Source organism: Peromyscus maniculatus, chromosome 12 (genome assembly GCF_049852395.1).
Source record: "Peromyscus maniculatus bairdii isolate BWxNUB_F1_BW_parent chromosome 12, HU_Pman_BW_mat_3.1, whole genome shotgun sequence".
In the NCBI taxonomy this organism is placed as follows: domain Eukaryota; kingdom Metazoa; phylum Chordata; class Mammalia; order Rodentia; family Cricetidae; genus Peromyscus; species Peromyscus maniculatus.
In genome coordinates, this window is record NC_134863.1 from 8,956,314 (window position 1) to 8,979,121 (window position 22,808).

The 22,808-nt window shown below is 47.8% G+C and overlaps 1 long non-coding RNA gene across 1 annotated transcript; it reads right to left on the reverse strand.

The window, feature by feature from the left end:
* Positions 1-5,233: 5,233 nt before the first annotated feature.
* Positions 5,234-8,990, reverse strand: LOC143267996 (uncharacterized). Its single transcript, XR_013043579.1, has 3 exons — positions 8,851-8,990; positions 8,369-8,480; positions 5,234-5,594 (listed from the first exon to the last, which is right to left on the reverse strand). It is a non-coding gene; the product is annotated as an uncharacterized LOC143267996 (long non-coding RNA).
* Between the last annotated feature and the right edge of the window lie 13,818 nt (positions 8,991-22,808).

The following is a 22,808-nucleotide window of genomic DNA, read 5'->3' on the forward strand; positions in this document are numbered from 1 at the left end:
CGTCTCACTCCTAGCTGGAGACGCAACTCAGTCACAGAGTGCCTGCTTGCCGAGCATGCACAAAACCTCTCACGCTCTCTCCGCCTTCCTCCTCCCTCTTCCCTTTTACATTCCCCTCTTCCTCTAGGCGTTCATTCATTTACTTGGTCAGTCAATCAGTAAACACAGGTTGAACCTCTTGCTTCGCCTGATCCTGGGACTATGAAGGGAGAAATTAGAGTCCCTGAGATGAGGGAACTTTCAACGCAGTGATATGGTGCTGGTGATGCTGGCACTATGAAACACACACACACACACACACACACACACACACACACACACACACGAACTCAGAAGCCATTCTCTTCAGACGGACAGCTACATAGACTGAGACTACACCTGCTGTAATACTTCTTTAAAATTACATATGCATGCCAGGCATGGTAGTGCACAGTACTTGGAAGGCAGAGGCAGGAGGATCTCTGTGAGTTTAAAGCCTGTCTAGTCTATAGAGTTCCAGAACAGCCAGGACTACCTAGAGAGACCCTGTCTCAAAAATCAAAACCAATAAAACTGAAAACTTCATATGTGTGAGTGTGTGTGCCATGTGCATGCAGAGTGCTCTTGGAAGCCAGAAGGGGGCATCTGGTCCCCTAGAGCTGGAGTTACATACAGGTCACTGTGAGCCACCTGATTGAATCCTGGGAAACAGTCTGGTTGCGCTGCAAGCACTCTTAGCCAATAAGTCACCTATCCAGCTTCTGCTGCACTACTTCAGAGAAGTAAAGACATTAACAAACCTGGCGTCCAAACATTCAATATCCAGATATATAGAATTCTGACTTCATCTTTTTCCTGCATTTTCTTTTTTTTTTTTTTTTTTTTTTTTTTTTGGTTTTCGAGACAGGGTTTCTCTGTGTAGCTTTGCGCCTTTCCTGGAGCTCACTTGGTAGCCCAGGCTGGCCTCGAACTCACAAAGATCCGCCTGCCTCTGCCTCCCGAGTGCTGGGATTAAAGGCGTGCGCCACCACGCCCGGCTTTTTCCTGCATTTTCATACTGCATAATGTATTTGAAATTATACATCTATTACATGTCATCAAACTTACATAAAATGTGTCCTACCTGCCTGGAGAGGTGGCTCAGCAGTTAGGAGCATTTCCTGCTCTTGCAGAGGACCATAGTTTGGTTCTCAGAACCCATGTCAGGTGGCTCACAGCTGCCTGTAACTCCAGCTCTGGGGAGATCTGATGCCTTGGTGTCCACATGCATTTGCACACACACACACACACACACACACACACACACACACACACGTATGAACGCACACATGAAATTAAAAATAAACCTTAAATGGATCATACTCTATGTGTCTGTTTTAAAATTTTGTTTGGTTTGGTCTATAGATTAAGATCAAGACCACTCAGAGATCCACCTGCCTCTGCCTCCTGAATGCTGGGATTACAGGCAAGCGCCACCATGCTGGATTCTATGTGTCATTTTTTTAATGGAATTATTTTAAAGCTCAACGTTAGGTTTTTGAAATTCATCTGTTAACATATATTGCATTTTCACTGCTCTGTAAAGAAATGCTTTGTAGGGTTATTTATTCTCTCTCCTGTTGATGGCTGGATAGATGGTTTTCAGGTTTCCCCAAGTACAAACAATGTTGCAGCTATTGTAGAAGACAGCTGTGTGAGCCAGGCACCTGGGAAATTGACGTATCTTAAGCATGGCCAGATTGTTGTTTTCAAAGTGAATACACCGCTTTGTGCTCTCACCAGGAAGCCTGTGGCCGTCTGTCTTCCGTCTGTCTTCTCTCTGAATACCTGGTAGCCTCCCAGCTCCACTGACAGTTTAGATATTCTTTTCCTTGACTCTTAATGGAGCTGTCAGACTGATTTCCTTCTCTGTCACAGTTGCTCAGTGCTTTCCTGCTGTAGGACAGGACTTCTTCACAAATGCAGACGCCACCCTGCCCGTTTCCTAAGTGATGAACACGTTTGGTCCTTATTTTGAGCCTTGTCTCCAATTCTGTTTGACATCACTTTAAATGGGAGTCACCTGACCAGAGCAGGTAAAGCGTGACTACCCTCTTCTTGTGTGGTCTATTTTTATATCCTGTTTAAGAAATCTTTGGGTGCGGGTAAGATGGTCCATTGGTGAAGAGCACTTTCTGTTCTTGAGGAGGGACCTGGGTTCAGTTCTCAGCACCCACACTGTTGGTTCACAATAATCCAGAACTCCAGTTCCAGGGGACTGGATACCTTCTTCTGACCTCTGCAGGCGCCAAACATGCATGCCATGCACATATATATATGTTTTGTGTGTGTGTGTATGAGTGTGTGTGTGTGTGTGTGTGTGTGTGTGTGTGTGTGTGTGTGTGTGTGTGTGTGTCTAGACATGTGGAAACCAGAGAGATGATTCTCTCCTTCCACTCTGTGGGCTCCAGGTATTGAAATCAGGTCGTCTGGCTTGGCCACGAGTGTCTTGACTGAGTCATTTCTCCAACCCTGCACCAACTATTTCTCAAAGTCGTTTCTTTATCCTGTGATTGGAGCCCCAGTTGCTGTCTGTCTTTTCCATATGTGCGTGGGCCCCTTGCAGGGCTCTCTGTTCTGTTCTCCCACCCCACTCTCTAATTACTATTCCTCCATAATACCACCAAGTCTCATTAGTCTGTAGACTAAGTCTTCTCCACCCGGCTGCCTTGTGTTCTTTCCCAAAATTATCTGCTTGTTGATCTTCTTTGTGAATTTTAAGTTCAGCTTGTCAAATTCCATCCAAAACAAAACTTCATTGAGATTTGGGTAGAATTTTAATTGGATTTGCAGATTACTGGTAGAAGCATGGTCAGGATGTTCAGCCTTCTGATCCATGAATCTTAATTGAATTTGGGACTGCTTGGGAGGTGTTCGCAGGACGTTGAGTCTTCAGATCCATGAATGTGTCTCTTTGTTTCCTTTTGGTCTTCTTTTTAATTTTTCCACGGTGCTTTCCTCCGTTGAAAGTTTCATATCTTTGGCCAGTGAAATAGCTCAGTGGTAAAAGCCCCGGCCTTCAAGTATGACAACCTGCATTTGATCCCTGGGACCCACATGGTGGAAAGAAAGAATCCATTCCCACAAGTTGTCCTCTGACCATACAGACAGAGGCTGAAGCAGATAAACATGTAAAATCACCAGTAAGTAACACTGTTATTTTTTGTCTTGGTGCCGAAAGACGACTCAGTACTTAGAAGCACTGGCTATTCTCACAGAAGCCCCAGGTTCAGGTCCCAGCACTCACGTGGCGGCTCAGAGACATCCGTAACTCCAGTTCCAGAAGGTCTGATATCCTCTCTGGCCTCTGCAGGCACCTGTACACACAGACATGCATACATACACTCAGGAACAAACACACACACATCAAAGACCCTGTTTGCTTGAACAAGACCCCTGGCTCAGAACACTAGCTGACAGACAAGCATAGACAGGCAAAATTCCCCAAGGTTCCATCCCTAGATGAAGAGCTCGAGGGAGTAAATGGCTGTTGAGAGAGAGAGAGAATCAGTGTCCCCCAGGGAAAAGCTCCCACCTAGGTTACCGATCCCAAGTGCTCATCCCTGGACACACTAGCTAAATGGACTCAGTAGGTTGTATATAAATGTGTGCCCGTGTGCCCGTGTGCCTGTGTGCGTGTGCTTGTGTGTGTGTGTGTGTGTGTGTGTGTGTGTGTGTGTGTGTGTGTGCGCGCGCGCGCGCGCACAACAGGAATAAAAGAAGAAAGCATTAGTTGGGGAGGAGGGAGGGGACTTGGGAGTTGAAGGGGGAGGGGGTGGGGACTGGTGTAAATGCAGTGCTCATGTATGAAATTCTGAAAAAACCCTAAATTAGAATAAATGAGTAATTTTTAAGAGAAAAAAAATGCAATACAACAAAAATATTGAAGCATGTAGATGGTTTTCATCAGAATATTATTGTTTAGTATGATCAGTTAATCCAAAGCATACATTAATTTTAAAGTATACATGAGATAATCGACTTGGTGAAACCACACACATACGAAAGAAAATTGCTAGTATCATACAAATTATACAGGGTCTCTACATAGCCCTGACTGTCCTGGAACTCACTATGTAGATAAGACCAGCCTCAAACTAATGGAGATCCCCTGCCTCTACCTTCTGAGTGCTCGGATTAAAGGCGTGCCCCACCACACCCAGCCTTAGACTGGGGTTTTTTGTTGTTGTTTTTTGTTTGTTTGTTTTTGGTTTTTCAAGACAGGGTTTCTCTGTGTAGCTTTGGAGCCTGTCCTGGATCTCGCTCTGTAGACTAGGCTGGCCTCGAACTCACAGAGATCCGCATGGCTCTGCCTCCCAAGTGCTGGGTTTAAAGGCGTGTGCCAACACCGCCAGGCCTTTAGATATGTTCTTTTTTTTATTTTTTATTTATTTATTTATTTATTTATTTTATTTTTATTATCAATTTTTTTTTTTTTTTTGGTTTTTTGAGACAGGGTTTCTCTGTGTAGCTTTGTGCCTTTCCTGGAACTCACTTGGTAGCCCAGGCTGGCCTGGAACTCACAGAGATCCGCCTGGCTCTGCCTCCTGAGTGCTGGGATTAAAGGCGTGGGCCACCGATGCCCGGCTAGATATGTTCTTAATGAGCTACATAAGACTGACTTATCTTAGATCCATTTATACATTCTGGTCATCTCTGCATTTAATTCAGTCACATAGAAATTATTATTTAGCTGGGCTACTGTCACTGGGAAAACAGAGGGTACAGAGGGGGAATATCCTAATAAAGCATAAAATTTAGCTGTGAATTTTATTAATGTAGCAATCTGTTTTAAGTTATTTCATATCATTTAAGGTTGCTTCAAGTGTTACAGCTCTGGAGGAAAAGTTATCCTGACTGTCAGGAAGTCAGGCTATACCTACAGCTGTAAAGGGGAGGTATCCTGGATACCTACAGCTGTGAAGAGAAAGGTATCCTGACTGTTGGGAAGTCAGGCTACACCTACAGCTGTGTCCCAGTGGGGGATGATCTCCCGGCAGAATGTGGCAATCCTGCTCCTCCGTTACAGCTGAGCTCTGCGCCACTCTGCGCCACTCTGAGCATAGAGTTTCCTAGCAGAGATGTCTGTTGCTTCTCCACCCCAGTGAAAGAAAGTCTTCACCCAAAACACATTCAAGTGATATACTGGGAGGGAGGAATCCAGGAGAGTGGCTGCCTCTGCCAGGGTGAAAAAAAAGGCAGCTCCCAACTGAACAGGCACAGGGCTTCTTAGGGTGAAGTTTTTCCAGGTTGAAGATTTTCAGGGTGGGAATTGGTCAGATTTCAATCCCTGAGCTTGAACAAACTCAGAGATTGGCTAGATTTTATGCTCAGGGATTGGATGGTTTTCCTGCTCAGGGATTGGTTGGTTTCATGATCAGTTGGTCAGGGGCAGAGTGTGTTTCTTTGGCTCTGGTTTCAGGGCCCTTTTACCCTACAATTGCTAATCCAGAGTTGACAATAAAGTACCCCCTGCTTGTAGTCTCTACAGCAGGTCCACTCTGCTCCTGGAGAGGGGCAAGACACAAATCCAGTCGCAGGCAGGAGATGGTCTCCACTAACCACTTCACCCTCACCTACAGCAAGGAAGCCAATAGCCAGGCACAATAGCACACACCTGTAAACTCAGCCCTTCAAAGGCAGAGGCAGGAGGACAGAAAGTTACAGGCTATCCTTGGCTACACAGCAAGTTCAAGGCTAATATGGTCTAAATAGGCAGATGCTATCACAAAAACTGAGATAGGGAGAGAAGTGGAGGAGTGTAGAAGGATTCTTAAAAGTTCTTATTAATAAAATCAAACCCGAGGCCAGTTATTGGGGTGAATACTGGAAAGTCAGAGAGACAGAACAAGCCACAGCTATCTCACCTTGCCAGTTCCTCAGCTGATCCTGTTTCCTCAGACTGGAAGCCTCTGAGTCCTCATCCAGAATGAATCTCAGCTGAATTATGTTGCTCCAAAGCCTGAAAGCTTAACCAGCCAAATGCTTAACCAGCCAAATGCTTCTAGTTTCTGGTCCTCATGCCTTATATATCTTTCTGCTTTCTACCACCACTCCCTGGGATTAAAGGCTGGCTTTCTGGGATTAAAGGCGTGTGTTACCATGCTTGGCTATTTCCAATGTGGCCTTGAACTCACAGAGATCCAGAGGGATTTCTATCTCTGGAATGCTAGGATTAAAGGTGTGAGTGCCACCATTTTCTAGCCTTTGTATCTAGTGGCTGTCTGTTCTCTGACCCCAGATAAATTTATTAGAGTACACAATATTTTGGGGAACACAATACCACCACAGAGGAGAGGGAAAGGATATAATCTAAAGTGGAAAATGTAAAAGTCGATACCAGAGTAACAACAGAACACTGGGTGTGGAGAGCTGAAAGTGTTTGCTTTAGGGATTAGGAACTGGGTGGTATGAGATGACACAGTGCCTCTGATGCAAGCGATTAATCTCCAAGTTTATCTGCTTCATGTAACAGTAATCATTCGTTATCACCCATCAGTTTCTATTAGTCAGAAATCTGGAAGCATTTCTTTCTGGTTTTAACTTATGGCTCACCTGCCTTCAAGCCTAAGACATGACTTTATAAGACATGAGTTTGTAGCTAGAGAGTTTCTCTCCAGCTCCTGCCAATCCCCGACAGTCCCGCAGCCCACTTATAAAATAAACACACAGACTCTTATATTATTTAAACTGTTTGGCCTAATGGCTCAGGCTTCTAGCTATCTAGTTCTTACATCTTAAATTAACCCATTTCTGTAAATCTATACCTTGCCACATGGCTCGTGGCTTACCAGTATCTTACATGTTGGTACTCATGGCGGTGGCTGGCAGTGTCTCCTGACTCAGCCTTCCAGTTCCCAGAATCCTCTTCTCTGCTTGTCTTGCCTATACTTCCTGCCTGGCTACTGGCCAATCAGCATTTTATTTATACAGAGTGACATCCACAGCATGAGTTTATTTATTTGTTTGTTTGTTTATTTGTTTATTTATGTGTTTGTTTGTTTGTTTGTTTGTTTGTTTGTTTGAGACAGGGTCTCATTATGTAGCCCTAGTTGGCCTGGAACTTGCTATGTAGAACAGCTGACCTTGAACTCAGAGATCCTCCTGCCTCTGCCTCCCCAGTGCTGGGATTAAAGATGTACACCACCATACCTGGCTAATTTTTATTCTTGACCCAGCGGAGTCTGTACTTTATATAAATGATGCTTAATCTTAAATTCTGACTCACATTAATCCTTCTTTATATTAGGGTTAATTTCTAAAGCACTCCTCTTATCTTGATAGTTCTGTGTACCTACTCTACAATGTACGCTGATTTTCCATAACAAAACTTCCTTCCTTGGTTCCTAGTTGGTTATCTCACATCTATTTCCTCTTTACATACACTTCCACTCACTCTTGTTGCTTCCAAATGGATTTTAAGCCTTCATTTGCCTTTCTTATCTCCCTTATAATCATGTTTAATTCTTTGGAGACTTTCATAAAATTAACTTAATCTGGAATAGATTCATATTCCAAATGTTGGGTTTGGGATTTGGTTTTTTTTAACCATTAAGTTATTTTCCATATGTCTCAATTATAATCTCACGGAGAGTTGAGAGATTTTTCTCTCAGAAAATATTTATTCATTGTACATGAGCATAAGGAAATTGACCCTTATTCTGAATCTACTTATTGGTTTTAGTAGACTTGATTGTGGAGGGAAGGAGAAACGCAGGCATGTTTTTGTTTCCGGAACTTTCTGTGATGGTTTTTGTCAGTGGAGCCCGTCTTCTGTCTCCTAGCAGGTCCTTGTCCCACCCTCCTCCAACAGTGGCATCAGCAAAGAGTGCAAACCAGAGCCACTTTGTGAGTCCTAGATCAACAAGCTTCGAACAGAATCACACACCTTAAAAGAAACAGCCACGTGGGCCTCCAAGGCCGGAAGTGAGAAAAATTCCCTTCTGCTGGCCGCTGAGTGCGGCGTCTCGGAGGCTGAAGCAGGAATGAGTCCCTCCTCCCGGATCAATAGCAACACATCCCTATCTATTCTGCTATCCTGGAGCACATGTGTGAAGTTATTTTATAGCTATTTGCTTCAAATTAAAACAGTCACTCCAGGAAGGAGAGAGCTCACAAGACTCTGAGGGTGCGGGACAGACAGCCAAAGCCTTTCCCTGAAGTTACAAAAGCTGCCAACAGCTGGGGGAGGGGAGGAGGGGGAAGGGCGGGGGGTGGGGGGGGTGGGCAGAGAGGCCAGTGGGACCGGGTGGGCAGCCGTGTGCTTTCAGTGACATGGCTGCCTTTGAGTTACCCTGGCTCCTATGAGTAATTCCTCACCTTTGCCCCTGTGCCCAGTCCTTAGACTCACCCATTAGCCAGGCTACATTTCCGTGGACTCTTTTCTTTCTGATCTGCCTTATCTGGGCTGGAGAGATGTTTGTTCATGTCTCCTCAGGCAATGTCACACAACAGATGTGATCCTGCAAGTTGATAAGAACATCAGATGTTCTTGCTTGGCTTGGCCGAGGTCCTCCTGTCTCAGAAAATTCATGTTTAAAGTATGCTGGTTACCAGTTGTGATATTGCGTTCATGGGTGTGAAAAACTTTATCTACGTGCCTTTCCAGTATTCAGCCCCACACAAACCCAGGGGTTCAAGGGATCCTCCGGTCAGGTGGTGAGCTCTAGTTCAATAAAGCCACAGTCTGAACCTGAGAATTGTCTCCTGTGGCCATGCTGGCCCCAGCACAGAGTTGAGACAACTGCTGGCCAATTAAACTTTTAAGTTACAAAAGAATGGACGTTGTTATGGTATTTTCACACACATGCATCATTGCTTTGCTTATCTTACCCTCCAGGGATTTTGTCGTTCTCACATGTGTTTTTCACTCTGTCCCCAACTCTCTCAAACTGGAATCCTAGACCTAGAAGAGACCGAGTCTTGTCACAGCATTTTGGATCTCCACCCCTCAGGGCCGTGAGGACATCCCAGGTTCACTCAGATGGAGCATGGCTTGGCTCAGCAGCGGTGGGCCTTCGTCCTCACCTACTTTGTGTTCCTGGCTGAATATGACGGCAGAGCTTTTCCCCTCCTGGCCACCTATTACAGGTAGAGGGAGCTTCAACCACCCCTGGCTTGACGGAGCCTTCCTGATCCCCTCTGTCTTGCATGGAGCACCTCAGATGTATGGAGCACCTCAGATGCATGGAGCACCTCAGATGCACGGAGCACCTCAGATGTATGGAGCACCTCAGATGTATGGAGCACCTCAGGAGCATGGAGCACCTCAGATGTTTGGAGCACCTCAGATGCATGGAGCACCTCAGAAGAATGGAGCACCTCAGATGTATGGAGCATCTCAGATGTATGGAGTAACTCAGTATATAGAGCACCTCAGATGCATGGAGCACCTCAGATGTATGGAGCATCTCAGATATTTGGAGCACCTCAGATGCATGGAGCACCTCAGATGCATGGAGCACCTCAGATGCATGGAGCACCTCAGATGTATGGAGTACCTCAGATGTATGGAGCACCTCAGATGTATGGAGCACCTCAGATGCATGGAGCACCTCAGATGTTTGGAGCACCTCAGATGTATGGAGCACCTCAGATGCATGGAGCACCTCAGATGTATGGAGCACCTCAGATGCATGGAGCATCTCAGATGCATGGAGCATTTTAGATGTGTTTATCAGGAGTTGTGCCTCTGCAGGCCGCTGATGCTTCTAGACTCTGAGGCCAGCAAGCCTTTTTTATCCACTTCTAGTACACACAAATATCCATTTTGATTTGCACACCAACTACATCTTTCAGTTTGTCTTTTGTTGCTGCTAGTGTACATGTGCATGTCATGTGTGTTTGTGCGTGTGCACATCTGTGAGTGTGTAAGTCAGAGGAAAGCTTTTGAAAGTCAGCTCTCACCTTCCGCCTTGAGCTGGCTCTCTCTGGTTTCTGCGTGCCGCATACTCTAGGCTAGCCCTTGTCTCTACCTCCCATCTCACGTAGGAGTGCTGGCATTGCAAATGTGTGCCACGGCATCTAGCTTTCCACACGAGTTCCGGATCTGACTTGTTCAGTTAGTGCGGTCCGCTGAGCCGTCTTCCTAGCCCTGGTTCCTTTCTTTTTGCTACATGGTTGTAACAGGGAAGTAACAGCACGGATTCGCTAATGCCAACCTGACTGCGAGGGAAGGACTGAGCTGCGTGGTTGTCATGTCGGTAGGGAAGCCCCATGTTGTCCTTTACTAAATGTAGAAGAGGATACTTTACAAAACTCCAGGAGTTTTAACACATGAGCACTGCCAGAGGGCCCGCGGCTTTCAGTGGGACACACCTCTAGGACGGAGGAGGTGCAGGCACTGTGCCCCACCCCCTCACACCAGCCTGCGCACCCACACACAGACTACTTTCAGAAAGTGAAAGCCACAACACGCAGACCAGGCCTCCTCAGCCAGCTCCTCTTTCCCTCCCCTTCCTTGGAGCAAAGCTGGGCAGAGGATCACAGTGGCCAGAGGCCATGAGCGCTGCTGGAGTGTGACTCACCTTCGCAGACAGTTACGGGGTAGTGCCTCCCCCTGGTGGCCACAAGAGGAAGCTCTCAGACAAGCAAAAGATCGGCAGGGAGCCAAGGTTCCCACACCCTCAGCCATGCGCGTCTCAGACCTGCGGAAGCGGTACAGGCAGCCCGAAGGTCCACATAACCCGGGGTCCAGTGCAGCCTCCTCTCTCTCTCTCCTTTTGGGACAGGTTCCATACTCTAACCCCGCTCAGGCCCTATTGGCTCTTCTGAGCATTTGCTGGAGAGGCCTCAAGATCCAAGGCAGCCGCTCTTCACATGTGGGTCGCGATCCCCTTAGGGATCGAATGACCCTTCCACAGGGGCTGTCTAAGGCCATCAGAAAACACAGATGTTTATATCAGTATTCATAACAGTAGCAAGATTACAGTTATAAAGTAGCAGCAAAAGTAGTTTTATGGTTGGGAGTCCCCACAACACATTAGGAAGGTTGGGAACCACTGATCTAGAGTGTCCTCTAATGGGGTTCCTCAACCCAATGCCCAGACGCCTCCATTAAGGCCCATAGGACTGAGAAGGAAGTCCGTGGCAGACCTGGGTCTGAACCTTGTCTCTGCACCTCATCGTTCTGTGTCTCTGGACAAGATACACAAGGTCTCCCTGTGTCACTGGTTCCTCGCCTGTAAAGTAACTGCTTATACCATTTATTGTAGATGTGTTCATTTTATTTTATGTGTATAGGGGTTTCGCCTGCGTGTATGTGTGTGTGTATCACATGTGTGCCTGGTGCCCAAGGAAGTCGGAAAAGGGTATTAGATCCTCTCAATAGGAGTTACAGATGACTGTTAGCTACCCTGAGGGTGCTGGGAACCGAACCCAGGTCCTCTGGAAGCCTGAGCCATCTCTCCAACTCCTGATAGGCTGATGAGAGATGAAGATCCAATAGTGAGACTCAGAAAGCCCAGAAGCATCTCTATGTTCACTTTTAGAGGTCACCCGTCCTAAGCCCTTTCCTGAATCCTGCAGACCTGTCAGCTCCTCTGGGCCTTGGACAGCAGAGTTGAAGGGATCTTTTGGAGGAGGAAGCAGGCCCAGATGGTATGCACAAGCAGGAGCCCTACCTGGGGCCAAAGAACCACAGGCGCGACACACACTGACTGCTGGTGTTTACGGCAAGTGTTTACGGGTGTCTGTTTCATTCACTTCCACCCGGTGTGGCCACAGGCCTGAACCTACAGAACACAAGTACAGTCTGGGGCCCCTGCCCAGCAGGCCACCCAAGCACTACCAAGCTCTGTCTGCAGTCAAACCGAAGTTGGAGGCGCTTGCTCTGTGGTTTTGTTTGGGGGGAAGGGAACAGCACCCAGAGGAGCCTGTCCAAAGACCCTTGTGACCACGCCTCTGAGTAATCAGCAAACTGGACCACAGATCAAGTCTGCCTGGGAGAGCGGGCATGGCTGCTGGAAGCAAGACTGCTAGCTGGACACCTGAATATAACCTCATCAGGTTATTCCAAGTGCTCTCTCTCAATACCCATTACCAGAGAGAGAGAGAGAGAGACAGAGACAGAGACAGAGACAGAGAGGGAGGGAGGGAGGGAGGGAGGGAGGGAGCGCTTCTGTTCTCTACACTACACTGAGCTCAGGGACAAGAAAGCAGTCCCTGTTGTCCAGGTCTGGGCGACATTCATAGGAAGGCCGGGTGCTTTCCTGTGGAATATAAGCAACTTCACAGGACATCAACCTCAGACAAGGCCACTCAGTGGCTGTGCTGGATCTAGACACAAACAAGCCCGAACCTGCTCAGCCCTTCCTGACCCCCCCCCTTACTAAGACCCCCACAGTACCCCAGGCTGTGTTCCCCTTCACTGCAACAGGCAATAAACCACTGGGCAGTGTGCTTCTCGGCAGGTGGGTTCCCAGAGGCCTCTGGGTACAAGGCATCCATAGTCATTCTAAAGGAAACAAGGAAACCTAGGAAAGAACATGCCAGCTAGGCAGAACAGGAATGCAAAGGCCCTGGGGTGGGACTGTCACTGGTCTGTTTGCAAAACAGCAAGGTCGTGGAGGACGAGTCACGCCGTCCCTGGACAGTATCCACAGTGCTGTGCGGCTGACACAGAGAGCGGATGTGATGTGTTCTGGGAAGCAAGACTAATGCTCTGCAAGCGCACAAGGAAGACCTTTCACAGCCTGTCACCAGAGGCTCTTAGTAAAGCCCCCACTGTCCTCATGTCCCGCTGAGCCGCCAACAAGGACATTTTTCTTAATAGGATGGAAGCTTGAGCAGGGCTGTGGAATCTCTTTTTTTGGCGAGGTCCATTGAAAAGAACTCCACTTGCTTGAAATGATTCTTTTCATGTTATCACAAAGTAACAGTCGATGTCGGTCCCAGTGCTTTCCGGGTGGCCCTGCCTGCCCGCTGATATACAACGTCTCTAATACCTAAGAGGAAAGCCGGTCTCTGGTTTAGTTCTAACAGGACAAACCAGGCAGCCATTTGTGTGGTCCAGCATGATTTAGTAGTGAGCGAATTTCATCACCAGCTGCAGTTTATGCCCCAGAAAGAACTCTGAAGACCGTCTGCCTCCTATGGCAGTATAAATTAGAAACTCCCAGCAGCAGACTGCACGTGTGAACACAAATTCTGTACCATCACTGAGCTCTAAGCTCCCCGGCTCTCTCGGGGATCCGGGTGCCCACTGGGCAAGGGTGGGCTGAAACTGGTGCAGGTTCCAGCCAAGCATTGCTTTAGAACTGGCATTTAACAGGGCAAAATCAACTTTTGTTCCTTCCTGTCTCTCCATGTCCAGAAGTCTCTAAATTCAGTTTCAGTCTCATTAAAACTGATCAAAGCAGACCAGTTATTATGGTGCACACCTCTAATCTCAGCACTCAGGAGGAAGAAGCAGGTGGATCTCTGTGAGTTCAAGACCATCCTGATCTACATGGCAAGTTCCAGCAAGCCAGGGCTACTTAGTGAGATCCTGTCTCAAAAAAAGAAAGAGAGGGAGAGAGAGAGATAGGAGGGGGGAGGGAGGGAGGAAGGAAGAAAGAAAAGAGAGGAAGGAAAAGAGAAAGGGAAATTAATGAAACCAAGCATAGCACAGTCGGTGGAGAGAGGAAGCCCTGACTGAGACAGCACCTGAGCGCTGAGCAGTGGCTGCTGCTGTCTTATAGCCCACAGTCAGAGTGAAACGGGGGGGGGGGGGGGGGGGGGGGGCTTTAAACAGGGGCCCTGGTCCAGGTCTGCACGGTAGGAAGACTGCCTTAGCAGTAGATGATGGCAGATTTGTCACAGACGTTCATCTCCTCTCCTTCCTAAAGCCCCTTTATTTTGTTTTTGAAAATTGAAACCTCATCTGGTGCTGGATATACTAGAGAGCGTCTGTAATCCAGGGAGGGAGAAGCCCGAAGGTTAGTAGTTCATAGCCAGCCTCATCCACATAGACAGTCTGAGGCTGTCCTGAGACCGTCTCAAAAGAAGAAAAGGAGGAAAAGGAGATGAGAGGGGAGAGAGGATAAGAAAGGGGGGAGGGGGGAGGGAGAGAGAGGAGGGAGGGGAAGAAGGAGGGAGAGGGAGGAGGGAGGGGGAGAAGGAGGGAGGGGGAGGAGGAAGGGAGGAGAGAGGAGGGAGGGGGAGGAGGGAGGGAGAAGGAGGGAGGGGGAGGAGGGAGGGAGAAAGAGAGAGAGGGAGGAGGGAGGTATCAGATAGAAGATCAAAAGGTCAAGTCACTTGCCACACAAGTCTGAACCACCTTACATAAAGATGGAAGGAGAAAACTCCACAAAGGTGTCCTCTGACCTGCACATGTGCACCATGGTACACACCACACACACACACACCCCACATACACACTATATACATACCCCACATACACATCACACACATACCACACACACAAATCACATACACACCACACACACACCATACATACCACACACACACCACATACACATCCCACATACAAATCACATACACATCACACACACACCATACACACCGCACAAACACCACATACACACCACATACCACACACACACCCCATATACACACCACACACACATCACATACATACCACACACACACATCACATTCACACCCCACACACCATACATACACACCACACACTCACACTACACATACACATCTCATACACATCACACACACACATCATATACACACCACTACACACACACCATGCACACCACATACAAACCCCACACACACCCCACACACACCCCACGTACACACCACACACACATCACATACACACCACATACAACACACACACACACACACACACACACACACACACACACACACACACACCCTGGGGGTATAGCTCAGTGGCTGAGTGCTTTCCTGGCATGTACTGGGTCCTGGGCTCATGTCCAGTGCTGTCAAAATATAAAGACTAAAAATCCATCGAGGCCAAACATGTTGGCATGTGTCCTTAATTCCAGCACTCAAGAAGCAGAGGCAGGTGGACCTCTGTGAGTTCGAGGCCAGCCTGGTTTCCACAGAGCAGTCCCAGCCAGCCAAGACTCCATGGTGAGACCAAAATCAACAACAAAATCCACAAGAGGGCTGGAAGAGGGCTGAGCAGTTAAGAGCACTGGCTGCTCTTTTTAAATTATTCTTTCATTTTGTGTGAGTGTTTTTGCTTGCATGCATATATGTGCCTGCTGCCTGAAGAGATCAGAAGACAGTGTCAGATCCCAGGAACTGGAGTTCTGGACGGTTGTGAGCTACCGTGTGAGTTCCGGCACCTGAACCCCAGTCCTCTGCAGAAGCAGCAAGTGCTCCTAACCACTGGGCCATCGCTCCAGCCCCTGCACGGGCTGCTCTTCCAGAGGACCCAGTTTGGGTTCCCAGCACCCACATAGTGGCTAACAACTGTACTCCAGTTCCAGGAGATCCATCCTCCTCTTCTGGCTTCTGTGGGTACCAGCATGCATATGATATATATATATATATATATATATATATATATATATATATATGCAGGCAAAATACTCACATAGATAAAACAAAAATAATTTTTTTAATTCTGTAAAAAATTAGAGGGTGTAATGCAGCTCAAAGGAAGAATGCTCACCTAGCGTGTGCAAAACCCTGGGTTCCATCCTTAACACTGAAGTTTTTTTTTTTTGTTTGTTTTTTGTTTTTCGAGACATGGTTTCTCTTGTGTAGCTTTGCGCCTTTCCTGGGACTCACTTGGTAGCCCAGGCTGGCCTTGAACTCACAGAGATCCGCCTGGCTCTGCCTCCCGAGTGCTGGGATTAAAGGCGTGCGCCACCACCGCCCGGCCCAACACTGACGTTTTTAAAAACAAAATATACCACCCACTGAAGCCCTGGAAGGAAGCCCTACAGGCGGTGAAATCCATACTCCTCATGAAGCTACCAGGCCTCAGCCTGCCACAAAGCTTACAAACAAGCATCCTTTCCCCAACACACACACACACACACACACACACACACACACACACACACACACACACTATCAAGCAACCAGCTCTGTGAATGAAAAGCAGATTCCCCCAGCAAGCAGAAGGGAAAAGTGCTTTGAGCCATTGGTTGCCATTCACTGCTCTGAGCCATTGGTTGCCTTCTATTTTTAATTTTAATTTATTTTGCATGTGTGGATTTTTGCTTGTGCCTCTGTGCACCACCTCTAGCACCAGAAGAGGACACTGGATCTTCTGGAACTGAGTTACAGACCGTGAGCTGCCATGCGGGCTTCCAGAAGAGACCAGCCCTTGAGTGAGTAATTGAGAAGAGAAGATCCACAGCCACAGTGTGGGCAGGTATTGTCCAATACCTAATAAAACAGAAGGCAGAAGGAGATCAAACTCTCCCTTCTTGAGCTAGGGCAAGTCTTGCCTTAGTTCCTGCTTCTCGGGCCTTTGAACTTGGACTGAAGGACATTCCAGTTCTCCTGGGGCCCCAGCTTGCATACAGATGGTGGATGGTGAGGCTTTGCAGTTTCCAAAATCATTTGAGCCAATTACATACTACCTTGTCATCTTATGTACTTGTTATGTGTGTGAGCACGTATGTGTAGCTTCCTAATGTAAGCCTCACACAGGGCAGAATCAACTAGATGCAGTCACCAACTTAGGGGACAAAGGTGAGGTGCCAGAGGAGCCCTAGGACACAACCTGTCTTACGAATCAGACAACCAGCATGTCCTTCCTCACCAGTGCCCTCTTCCACTCAGCCTGTAGCCTTTTCCTCCACTGGTCCAGACCTTCTAGCCATGCAACATCATTTGTATATCCCATTTCCTCCACTGGTCCAGACCTTCTAACCATTCAGCATCATTTGTATATCCCATTTCCTCCACTGGTCCAGACCTTCTAGCCATGCAACATCTTTGTATATCCCATGTCTACCTGGTAAATGGGACCTGTCAACCAAGGAGCACAGAATGCTGAGCCCTGGTTCACAGTGGAGGTCAATGACCATTTTCTTAAGACCAGGAAAAAGTGTTGCCCACAGTGGTAAGGAAAGGGACCTGTCATTTCTCAAACACTGCTCAAGACAACAATTCCCCTGGGATGTGTAAGCCCTGAGCAAATACATTTTGAAGAGCCCTTGTCAACAAAAGCACTTTGACTTTCTAATGCATTGCAAAATGCCGCTGATCCACACTAAACTGACTGAAATACTTACCCAATCGTTTATCGTCAGGTCAGTGCACATGAAGATTCTCCATAGCACATAGATACCATCTTTCAGGATGCCTGGAACCCATCTCTTCGTGCTCTTTGTGACCAACTGGCCCTTCCTGGCTGACTTCGTAAGTCTCAGATTACAAGGCTGATATTTCTCACAATGACCTGGCTCTTCTGAGGATGTTTATACTAAAACAGTGTAGATCTCTGGTCTCCGCAGTTCCTGGATGCCCCGCCTGTAATACCGGCTTCACCATTGCTCATGATGTAGCATCATCCACCGTACAGCAACGGGTGCTGATTCACAGTGATTCTCTCCAAGGCTTTCTTGATAGGGGTCACAAATGTGAGTCTTGATCAAAGTAGGCAAACGTGTGTGTGTGTGTGTGTGTGTGTGTGTGTGTGTGTGTGTGTGTGTGTGTGTGTAATGACTTGTTTTTTCTTTTCTTTTTTTTTCTTTCTTTTTTTTTTTTTTTTTTTTTTTTTTTGGTTTTTGGTTTTTCAAGATAGGGTTTCTCCGTGTAGTTTTGGAGCCTGTCCTAGAACTCACTCTGTAGACCAGGCTGGTCTCGAATTCAGAGATCCTCCTGCCTCTGCCTCCCAAGTGCTGGGATTAAAAGTGTGCACCAGCACAGCCCGACTTGATTTGTTTTCTTATCACACTGTTTGTCGCTGGGAATTTTTGTCCAACTGTGTACAACTCCTCTGGCACTCTTCCGGCCATAGCCAGTGGTCCTTAGAATGGGATCTCTTGCCCTGTGGACCAGGCCCCAGCTTCCAAATGTCATCAACAGGAGTGACTGGCCAAGGGACCCATGGACAGCAGGAGCAGCAGGGCCATCTGTGCCCTCTCTTGTCATGAGGACATTCGTGGTGGAGGTCCCTGGGCGTTGTGGGGCTGGTGCTGAGAATGCTTAGAGGTGTGCCATCTCCAGAGGACAGCCTGCCACCTAGTGTGAAGGCTGCAAGGGGCAGCACTCGTGATGTCATCAGGGTGGGGGCACTGGTAGATGCTGGCCCTCCAGATGTTCTCAGACACCACAGCTGTTCTCAGACACCACAGCTGTTCTCAGACACCACAGCTGTTCTCAGACACCACAGATGTTCTCAGACAAACACCACAGCTGTTCTCAGACACCACAGATGTTCTCAGACACCACAGATGTTCTCAGACACCACAGATGTTCTCAGACACCACAGATGTTCTCAGACACCACAGATGTTCTCAGACACCACAGCTGTTCTCAGACAAACACCACAGATGTTCTCAGACACCACAGCTGTTCTCAGACACCACAGCTGTTCTCAGACACCACAGCTGTTCTCAGACACCACAGATGTTCTCAGACACCACAGATGTTCTCAGACACCACAGATGAAGGGACTGTTTTGTTGCAGGATCGGTGGGAGAGAGCTGACACATGGACACACAGTCAAGTCTAAGTATTTTCAGTGAACCATTTATTTTTAAAGATTTATTTATTTATTTATTTATTTATTTATTTATTTATTTATTTATTTATTTATTTACAGTGTTCTGTCTGCATGTATCCCTGCTGGCCAGAAGAGGGCACCAGATCTCATTACAGACGGTTTTGAGCCACCATGTGATTGATGGGAATTGAACTCAGAACCTTTAGAAGAGCAGCCAGTGCTCTTAACCGCTGAGCCATCTCTCCAGCCCCCTCACTAAACCATTTATATCCCAGAGCCTAGAAACTGGGCTAACCCAAACGCATGTGATCCCACAAGAGAAATATGCTTACCAGTGGGAGCAATCTACCCACTAGCTGCCTTCCTGGAAATACAGATTAAACCAGAGGTGTGAGTTCATCCTAACCCTAAAACAGAAGTCAGAATAGAACAAGAGAGTAACAAGGCCCAAGTTCCACCTGAGTCCTGATGCTGACCCAGTGTCTGCTGCAAGGACAGTTCTGGTCGCTCTTAGTCAGCAGAGAAAGTTTTGGGAAATGCCTCCTCGAGACCAGGAACCCCACAGACCCAACTCTGGTTCAGTCTCTAGCACAGCCTGTGTTAGCAGTGGACTCAACCCAGACAGCGAAGGGGAATCTAGAACATTCTAAGAGAGCCATTCTAAAGCATCACACACAATAAGACTAACCCAGGAAGTGACCTGCATGTCCACATGCAAGGATGGTACTGACCCAGGCAGAGTTTTCTCTAAACTCTGAGCTTTTGGGGTCTCTTGGTTGTTCTGATGTAAGTATGTATAACATTCAGGTCCTCCACGGGCTGCCCAGGCCTCCTCACTGAGTGTCTAAAGCTTAAAGATCACCCAGAATTGAATTCAGACACAAATTCAAATTCCTGCAAAATTCTCCCAAACTTAATGTATGTACTGGGCCAAGCCTTGACTAGTGTGAAAGGTGGAGAGGGGAATCCAGAAAATAAGACTCTCAGTAGGAGATGGGAATCTGGGCCCCCACAATGAGAGGTCCTGGCATATGAGAAACCAAGGTGTTCGTGGTTCCTCCACTTCCACTGCCCTCACACACAAAAAAAATGGGCCCCTGACCCCCAGGACATCCTCCCTAGGGTGACTGCCTGGCTCACAATGCCTTCTACTTCCTGAAAGTCCCCGTCCTGTTACACACATGCCACATGCTCACAAAGGTCTCTAGCAGCTGTAATTTTCCTGCGTGATCGCATTCACTGGCCAAATGCTGTCTTCAGGTGTTAGGGGTAGATGCCCACTCCTGACGGGCCCCGTCTGATGGACAGCAGGCTCAAGCCCAAGGGAAGCAAGGAGCCACAGAGAGAGCACAGTGCAGAGTACCTTCCAGTACCAAAGACGCTAGAACATGGGGTGGAGGCTCTGTGCCTGCACCAGCCCAGCTTCTCCACGTTCAATGAGTCGTGAAGGTGTTGTCTTCAGCAGTGGGGACTTGCTGTCCCCATGGAAAGCCACCTATAGCCTTGGCAACAGCCCGGGTTGTTTGGTGATTCCCATGGGACCCCTTTGGCCAACAATTCAATTAGATGTAACCCAGTCCCGGTACTGGAAGCTTCATTTGGTGACAAGAGATGGCCAGTTGGGGCTCTGTCTCCCCCATTATTGGCAATTTCATTTAGATCACCTTCATATGTGTATATAGTTTAGGAAGCTTCTACTGTGTTTGGTTTCCATACCATCCCTCAAATGGCTCTTCATTTTAGCTGTTTCTTCCTGTATCCCCTCCCTCATCACTTCCTCCCCTCTCCCTACCCACTTGATCCTCCCATTCCAGCCCCACCCCCATCCATCCATATCTACTGTCCTATTCCCCTTTCCTAACAAGATCTGCCTGTTTCCTCTAGTCCCTTCCTCTGTGTCTACCCTCTGTGGTTCTGTGGGTTGTAGCTTGGTTATCATTGACTTAACAGCTACTATCCACATATAAGTGAGTACATACCGTATTTGTCTCTATCGGTCCGGGTTACCTCACTCAGGATGATTTTTTTCTAGTTCCATTCATTTGCCTGTGAATCCAAACGTCTTTTCTTTTCTGTACAGCTGACTGATACTACATTGTGCAAATGTACCACACTTCCTTTATTGCTCTGTTGAGGGACATCTAGGTTGCTTCCAATTTCTGGCTATTATGAATAGAGCAGCAATGAACATGGTTGAGCAAGTGTCTCTGTGGTGGGATAAAGCCTAACAGACCACCGATGAAGCCAGACAAAACACATTCTTACAAGTTTCCCTGCCTCTGCAGGGACTGTGAACCTGTGAACTTGTAGCAGCTTTTGGTAGGCTCAGGGTTCTTCCCTTCCCGGTGACAAGGTTTGATAGCTCTTCTCTGATCGGTCCCATTTCTTCACCTTCTCTGCATATCCACATTCAATCAATCAGAGCTCGGCTGACACCCTGGCACCTCTCTACATTCTGACATTCTAGGACTGCAGAGACAGAGCTGCTGTGAGGAAGAGCCTGGCTTGACATGATCCTGTTCTCATCAGCAGAGAAGCCTGAAGACATCAGAATCCTGCTCCCAGCTGACTCACTCAGCAGAGGAAAACCCTGCCTTCAGGACTCACTGGGGACAGATTCCTCTGAGGCTTCTCCCCAGACAGGAAGCGCCCTCAGGCCAGTCTCAAGACTCTGCCAGTAGCTTCAGGCTGGGGAACTCATTCCTGCCTGGGCCTCTGAGACTCCTCACTCAGTTGGCCGGCAGAAGAAGATGATGCATCCCTGCCTCTGCTCCTGCCACCCCTGCGGGGACCTGCATGCAGACTTGCTGCATGAAGAGCTGCTCTCGGTTGGCACCCCGAGGCCCTTTGGGAGCCCTTGAGCTGTAACGCTTCCCGGGAGATGTAACAGATCCTGGCTAGCATCCAGCTGCTATGAGCACTCAACCCTGTTTCATTGAAACCCCATGTAGCAATCGGTTCTAAGTTGCTCCACCCCCTTGAGGGTTGTTAATTCCAAACGGATGATAAAATGCCTCTGGCTGGTACGCTTTGCTGCGTGCTCACTCCGTTCTTGACCAGGGGTAGGATAAAATAGGTGTCCACTGATTGCTTCCTGGGAATTTAAGTTCAATTACCCAGAGAATCTCTATTATTACCGGAAATAGGTGTAAATAGCCAAGCTGTGGGGCCCACATTGCTGTAGTGAAGTCCAGAGAAGGGAACCGGAGCAGATGAACCAAAAGAAGTGGTATTAGTCAAACTGCACGGAAAAAACCAAGGGCTGGAAACTCAAATTCACCAGTTTGAGCTCACACATCTTCCAGCCAGCTGTTTTCACACAGTACAGCCCATCCCCCCTCCGTCTCTTCTTCCACTTGGATCTCTTCCCCATCATAAACATAAAGACCTTTAGAAGTGTCAGGGCCAGAAAGAAAAGAAAAGGAGCACAGAGATGGTTCAGTTGGCAAACTGCTCACTTGGCAAGCGTGAGACCAGAGTTCAGATCCCGAGCATCCATGTGAAAGCTGGGGTACAGTGACACATGCCTGTGACCAGCACTGTGGGACAGGGACAGGAGTTTTCTGGCAAGCCAATCTCGTTGAAACAGGCAGCTCCAGCGTCTGAGCCAGGGTTACTACTGCTGTGGTGAACTGCCATGACCAAGGAAAGTTGGGGAGGAAAGGGTTTATTTGGCTTATACTTTCCACATGACTATTCATCACCAAAGGAAGTCAGGGCAGGAACTCAAGCAGGGCAGGAACCTGGAGGCAGGAGCTGATGCAGAGGCCATGGAGGGAAGCTGCTCACTGGCTTCCTTCACATGGCTTGTTCAGCCTGCTTTCCTATAGAACCCGGGACCACCTGCCCAGAAATGGCACCACCCATCATGGGCTGGGCCCTCTCCTTCCCCATCAATGATTAAATTTAAAAAAGTGCCCTACAGGCTTGCTTACAGCCTGATCTTATGGAGACATTTTCCCAACTGAGGCTCCCTTTTTTCAGATGACTCTAGCTTGTGTCAAGTTGACACAAAACTAACCAGGATACCCAGGTTCTGTAAGAGAGATCCTGTCTCAAGGATAAGGTTGAGAGCTATAGAGGAAGACAACCTCTGATCACCACATACACACACGAGTACACACACACACACACACACACACACACACAAGCCCATGCACCTGCACACACACAC